Source organism: Gracilinanus agilis, chromosome 3 (genome assembly GCF_016433145.1).
Source record: "Gracilinanus agilis isolate LMUSP501 chromosome 3, AgileGrace, whole genome shotgun sequence".
In the NCBI taxonomy this organism is placed as follows: domain Eukaryota; kingdom Metazoa; phylum Chordata; class Mammalia; order Didelphimorphia; family Didelphidae; genus Gracilinanus; species Gracilinanus agilis.
Window position 1 is genome coordinate 185,008,525 of NC_058132.1, and position 6,000 is coordinate 185,014,524.

The 6,000-nt window shown below is 39.4% G+C and overlaps 1 protein-coding gene across 1 annotated transcript in view; it reads right to left on the reverse strand.

Moving 5' to 3' along the window:
• The window catches only part of LOC123241350 (caspase-1-like), a 40,921-nt gene that overhangs the window by 11,837 nt on the left and 23,084 nt on the right, over window positions 1–6,000 (reverse strand). The window lies entirely within an intron of this gene.

The window sequence follows — 6,000 nt, forward strand, 5'->3', positions numbered from 1 at the left end:
GCCTTATAATCCCTTGCACTAGTCAAAGTAATACTCCCATTTTCTTTTCTGAAAGTAAGGTGGCTTAGGATGGAGACTAGTCTGTGACCTTAGACAAATGAATTCCATTATTATTTGCCATGCTCCAGTGATTCCCAACCCCCATGTTCAAAATCTGGTTCCCTATATAAGGGAGAATAAAAGAAAATAGAGCTTTGCAAAATTGCAGAGTGGCCAAAGTTAAGGGTTTGCAAAGGAGGCTCTGGTCATATGCACAGAACTTTATAGATCCCATTCTGGAATGGGAGGACTGCTTAAAAGGTGACACACAGAGATCATTGGGATTTGATGTTCCAGTTCTCCAGGAGAAGGAGAGAGAGAACTTCCTGTGACTGGATTTGACTTGGCCTAAGGGAAGTTTACTTACTTTTCCCAGAAAGCTGGTGGTTCCTGTGTAAGAGAGATTTGAAGATCCATAGATCCCATCCATCCCTGTCTCCAATTTCCCCTCTCCCTATGATCCTGTAAGCTCCTGGTTCCTGAGAGTATCCTGACTGTGTGTGTGATAGAGAGCCAGTATCCAGAGAAACTTGTCTGTGGAGAAGAGGCTTATAGCCACTTTGGACCTCTGCCTAATAGGCTGAGCTCATCAAGATTTCAAACCCTTTCTACTCTGATGAACTTTTACTGTGTCTACAATTAATTTTGAGGATAAGTAGGTCAGTGTAGATATATAGTTTGGGATTTCAGTTAGTGAGTGTAGTGAAGTGTAGCTTGAAGACTTTGAAGAAGGTTCTGTGAGGAACCTGTAAGAGTTGGGTGGAGAATATAGATTTTAATATTAGGGACTCCTTTTCCCTAGTCCTCATCCTTCCTCTTTTATTTGGATATAAAATGAACCTCAGTTATTATTTTTACCAAGGTTTAAGAGAGTCAGTGTTTTGACTTGAAGCTGACACTCAGGCCTACACAGGCTTATAGAGCCCACTCACTCAGCTATACACCAAAGAAAAAGTCTACAAAGCTTTCTATCTATATTATCAACTTATTTCATTTCTGATGCCTGATTTTTCACTTGTATGGACTTTTGCAGGACATTCTTGGTCAGGGTTTCTCCTGATAGCCAATATCTATTTGCTAATATTCATAAAAAGCATGGTCCTAACATAGGGCTAGATCTCCTACTTTTCCCAACTACTGCAGCAAAACCTGGCAGATCTCACTTTCTCAGGGGGTTGGACTTTGCTACAATATGTGGATGACCTACTCCTTTGTTCTCTGTCTCTTCATTAGTGTGTTGATGATTCTATTTACCTCCTAAGTTCCTTTGCCAGTAATGGACATTAAGCCTCATGGGACAAAGTACAATTTGCCTAGATTAAGGTGCAATTTCTTGGCCATATTCTCTCTTACAATGAATTCAGACAGGCTTAAGGGTATTGTAGTTTTCCCCATCCTATTCTTCATATAGCAACTTTAGCTTTCCTTGGTCTTGCTGGGTACTGTTGCCTCTGGATCCCTGGGTTCTCTAGCATTACTCACCCCTCCTTATGATACGTTAAGGACTGTGGTACATGAACCCCTCCATCTTCAGGGCCTTTCATTAAATGCTTTCTAACACTTAAAGACTCCCTGATAACCCCTCCCTCTGTAGGGCTCCCAAAGTAATTCTCCCCATTCTTTCTCTTCATGAAGAAGAAAGGAAGGTAAGGTAAATTGCTCATTGAATATGTGGTGTCTTGGCACAGAAACATGACAGCCAATTTTAACCAATTAGATGCTATAGTATGTCTTTAGACACAGTTACCAGAAGTCTCCCTGTGGGTCTCAGGGCTGAGAAATGTTAACTCTCCTGGAATTATACTTGATTTTATTTACCTTTGCTTTTAATCATTACTTGCTAGGCATCAATGGAGACACAGAACATGTTCTTCTTAACCTTCTGCTCTTTTATGCTCTCCTCAAAACTGCTGCTATCTGTTATTCCTCCTTATGATCAACCTACACTTCCCTTCATCATTCTCAAATCTGAGCACCCTTCTTACAGTCAAAATGAAGATGGCCAATATACCACCACTATTTGTCATTTGGTGACTCTACCGTCAATATTCCCTTAGAATAGAACCCACCTCAGGAAACCCCTTGAGGACCTGGCAAAAGTAGTCATCTTGAAAAATTGCTAACTATGTGCCTGAATCAACTATGCACCTTGTTCTTTTGGAAGCATGGCTGGTGGAGGATACATGCCTTTATAGCCAGGACATTGATATGTTGGTCTGAATAAGATCCATATTATCCTCCTCAAAAGCACTCTTTGGGACACTATAGTGTAAGTGGTGTCAGGTTTAATATTGACAGGGAATCTATGTCTGCTTTATATTCTGTAAATTCAGCTGGACCATCCTGTCATCCTGCAACTCCAGTGTTTCCCCAGAATCACTATTTCTGGTAGGGGAAGTCCTTAGTTAATCCTGTAACTTCAGTATAGATTGATCTGTTTCCAAAAACAACCTTCAGATGATTCCCACCAAAGCTATGGCAAAAGACTCAGACACTTGACTCTGGGACTTTGCCTTAATACTTGTCCCAGGGATGACTCTGGAAGGACATCAGTTCCCTATGTTTGGATCTCTGGAACATCCTTTTGACTTCACAATGACATGAACCTAATCTTTGCCAATACTAAGATCACCCAGACAAACTGTGGGCACCCACTCAAAAGACTCTGGATAACCCAATTCATTTAGGACTTTACAGGATCACTGTCAATTTGGAAGATATCAAAAGACTGTTTTTGTGTTCAGATCAAGCACACCTAACTCACCCATAGTATTGAACTGGTAGTTGTCAACTAACTCTCCAAGGTTGTCTTACAAAGCTTTCAGGTCCTGGTTACCCTCCCAGCCACTCTGGAGTGGAGGTGGGGGGTTGCCAATACATTGATGAAGTATGTTGTTTCTATGTCAACAAGTCCAGTTAAGTCTTAAGGACTTATCTCATCTTCAGGACAAGATTCATTTCTTGAATACCTTCAGTCACTGGGCCTATGTCCCCAATATAGATTTCTTTAGCTGGCTATCCAGTGGGCTAAGTTCAATCATTAGGTCCATCCTCTGTATTGATTCCAAGATGGAAGATAAGGGTCTAAAATAAATAAATAAATTTCTCTATTTTTAAAGCTAATCATTGGAACCTATCATTCTTGAGGACGCACTCTTCCTAGCCTGGTGTTAATCTCAAGCTGTCCCTCAACATAATGGCCTTTCCTTCTCTCTGTTCACCAATGTTTTCTTTGAATGATCTAATCCCTACATGTTTTTATTGAAAGATTAGTCCTCACATGCACCAATGTTAATGTATAAATCCAGAACCACATATATGGCTTCTCTGTTAGAAATGCAGTTAAGCATTAGGCTTACTCCTCCAAAGGGTGCTTATTTACATAATAAAAGGCTTTCAATGGAGAGAATGGGAGCAAGGAGTAATGAAAAGTAAGTTCAGAAACATAATCAAAAGCCAGATTGTGATAGATGGTATTAGGATTAAATTAAGCCATAGGGCTAAAGAGGACCATTTGGAGTAATTGGGATCTTAGCAGCTAAGGACAGGGTAAAGAAGAATGGCTCAGGTTTCTTTAAGTTCAGACAGAATCTTGGGAAGGGTTCCTGTTGGCTGGTTTTCCAACTGCTGACCTGCACAGCAGTGTGGTCTCCTAGAGGTTTTTTTTTTGTTTTGTTTTGTTTTGTTTTTCCTAGGAGGAGTGCTAGTGTTTCTGTTCCCTGGAACACTGAAAAAACCCAGTGGCAGGTGAAGGAGTTTCTGGAATAACTTTGTGTGGGAAATTAAGAGAAAAGAGAAAGAGGTGGTTTTTCTTTTGTGTGGCTGATGAGAGGGCCAAGCCATTTTGCAGCCTATTTAGGCCGAAAAGCCTAGCTAGGCCCGAAAGGGCTGGCAGTGGGCAGAGAAAGTGAATAACCAAACTGATTTAAAACTGAAAGAGATCTAAGGAGACAGAAAAAGACTGAGTTTTTTCCTCTGTGTGGCTGGAGACAGAGGCAGCCATTTTTGAGGCCTGTGTAGGCCCAGAAGCATGCTTAGGTCAAAAAGCCTAGCTAGGCCTGGAAGGGCTGGCAGTTGGCAGAGAGACTGATTCAAAGCTGAGCTTAACAGAGAGAGTAAACTTTATTATAAATAAGAGGATTATAATTAACACAATGTGTTTAGAATAGGTCCCGAAATTAGTATAGATTAAGGAGTCATAAGGAGGCTCAGGATAACCTGAGCAAGAAGCAAATTCTCTTGAACTAGAGAGAAGGGGTAAAAGTTTAGCCCCTTGTTAGATTTAAGGTTCCTAATCCTCAACCTTTGTTACCTTTCTTTACCTTTTCTCAAACCTTTTCCAATATTTATTAAATACTTATTTTTTATATCTATCGCCAGCAGTTATCCATTGCGCAGGCCCAAACAGTTACATGAAGTCCCCCCCAATTAATAGTCCTATATTAAGATTCCTGGCTGTTCCTAGTTGCAACATTCTTATTTGCAACATTCTTGGAGATAGATTACACTTAACAATGGTAAATATCAGGCTGAAGATCTTGTATTTCTTTCTAGAGGTAATATTGAAATAGTCAAGAATTTCAAGTAGGGAAATGGAATGGTTAAATCTAAATTTTGGGGACATAGGGTTAGAAGAGGGGCAGAAAATGATCAGAGAGGGAAATAGACAAAGAAGTAATTAGGAGGTTATTTCAACTGTCAAGTGAAAAATGGGGTAGTGAGAGTTTGAACTAGAGTGTCTACCCCCACTAAATTTCTTGGTCTTTTTAACATAGACACTTTTATTAGGAGATCAGGATATTATTGTTTTTGTTGTTAATGTTTAGCAGTTAAGGTGGAAAATAACGACATAGTAAAATAATATTTTACCCCTGTAGGCAATCCTGAGATAAGCTTTTCAAACTCAGCCAGGGTGGTATAAGGGTCAAAGACATACAATCTGTCTCTAGACCCATAAATTTCTACAAATATCTCAAATATCTATTCTTCAATATTTATGTGACTTTGTACATCTAACTTTTCCATATTCCACTTCCATAACTTGGTTCCTAATAATTAGGATGTACTCACCTCTTATTCCTCTTTGGAATCCTGATTTTTCTTTCAAAGTGCAGTATGTGTCAGTCCCTACGGGGAAAAAATGGTTTTCTTGATGCTCCAACTTTTTAGTATTGTCTTCCGATAGAAAATAAATTCATTGTTTTGTGTATCTTTCACATTTACTTATCTGTAGACAAAATGTATTCCTCTAATAGAATACAAGTTCCTTGACTGTTTTGTTTGTGTCTGTGTCTCATAAACACCAAAAATTGTGCTTTGAACAGAATAGGTACTTAGTAAAAGAGAGATGAATCAGAACATCAAAGAAATGAATTTCAGTTAATTCTAGATCTACCATTGATGAGAGCTGTCATTTAATACTAGACAGGTATAGGAGGATCTCAGGACAGATCAAACCCACTGAGGAAAGCAGCCCTGCTTGCCTGAGATTGCTGGCAAGGTCCCAATCTCTTACCCAAAGGCACTGGTACTCTCAGCCAAAAGGTCATCATTAAACCCAGACTCCCTTCTCACTCTGAAGAACAAAAAAGTCCTTTCACTCCATCATGACTGAAAGTACCAAACCTGCCTTTCCCTAAGAACAGATTAGTTATCACTCTTTCTCAACTTGCTTATGTCTGTAATAACAACCCTGATAACATTCATATGTGAAGTCATTTTCAAGAACATTATTCTGTGGGTAAGTAAAACCCCCCAAGAATGTTGTAATGCTTAATATTTTGCTCTCTATAAAATTATTTCTCTTTGTCATAAAAAACAAAGATCATAATCCTCAGTCATGGTGCCATGATTCTTCCTTTCAGTCCTTCTCAGGCATGTTGGCCCCAATATTCCTGTGCTTCTTCTTATCTCTCTCTCTCTCTCTCTCTCTCTCTCTCTCTCTCTCTCTCTCTATATATA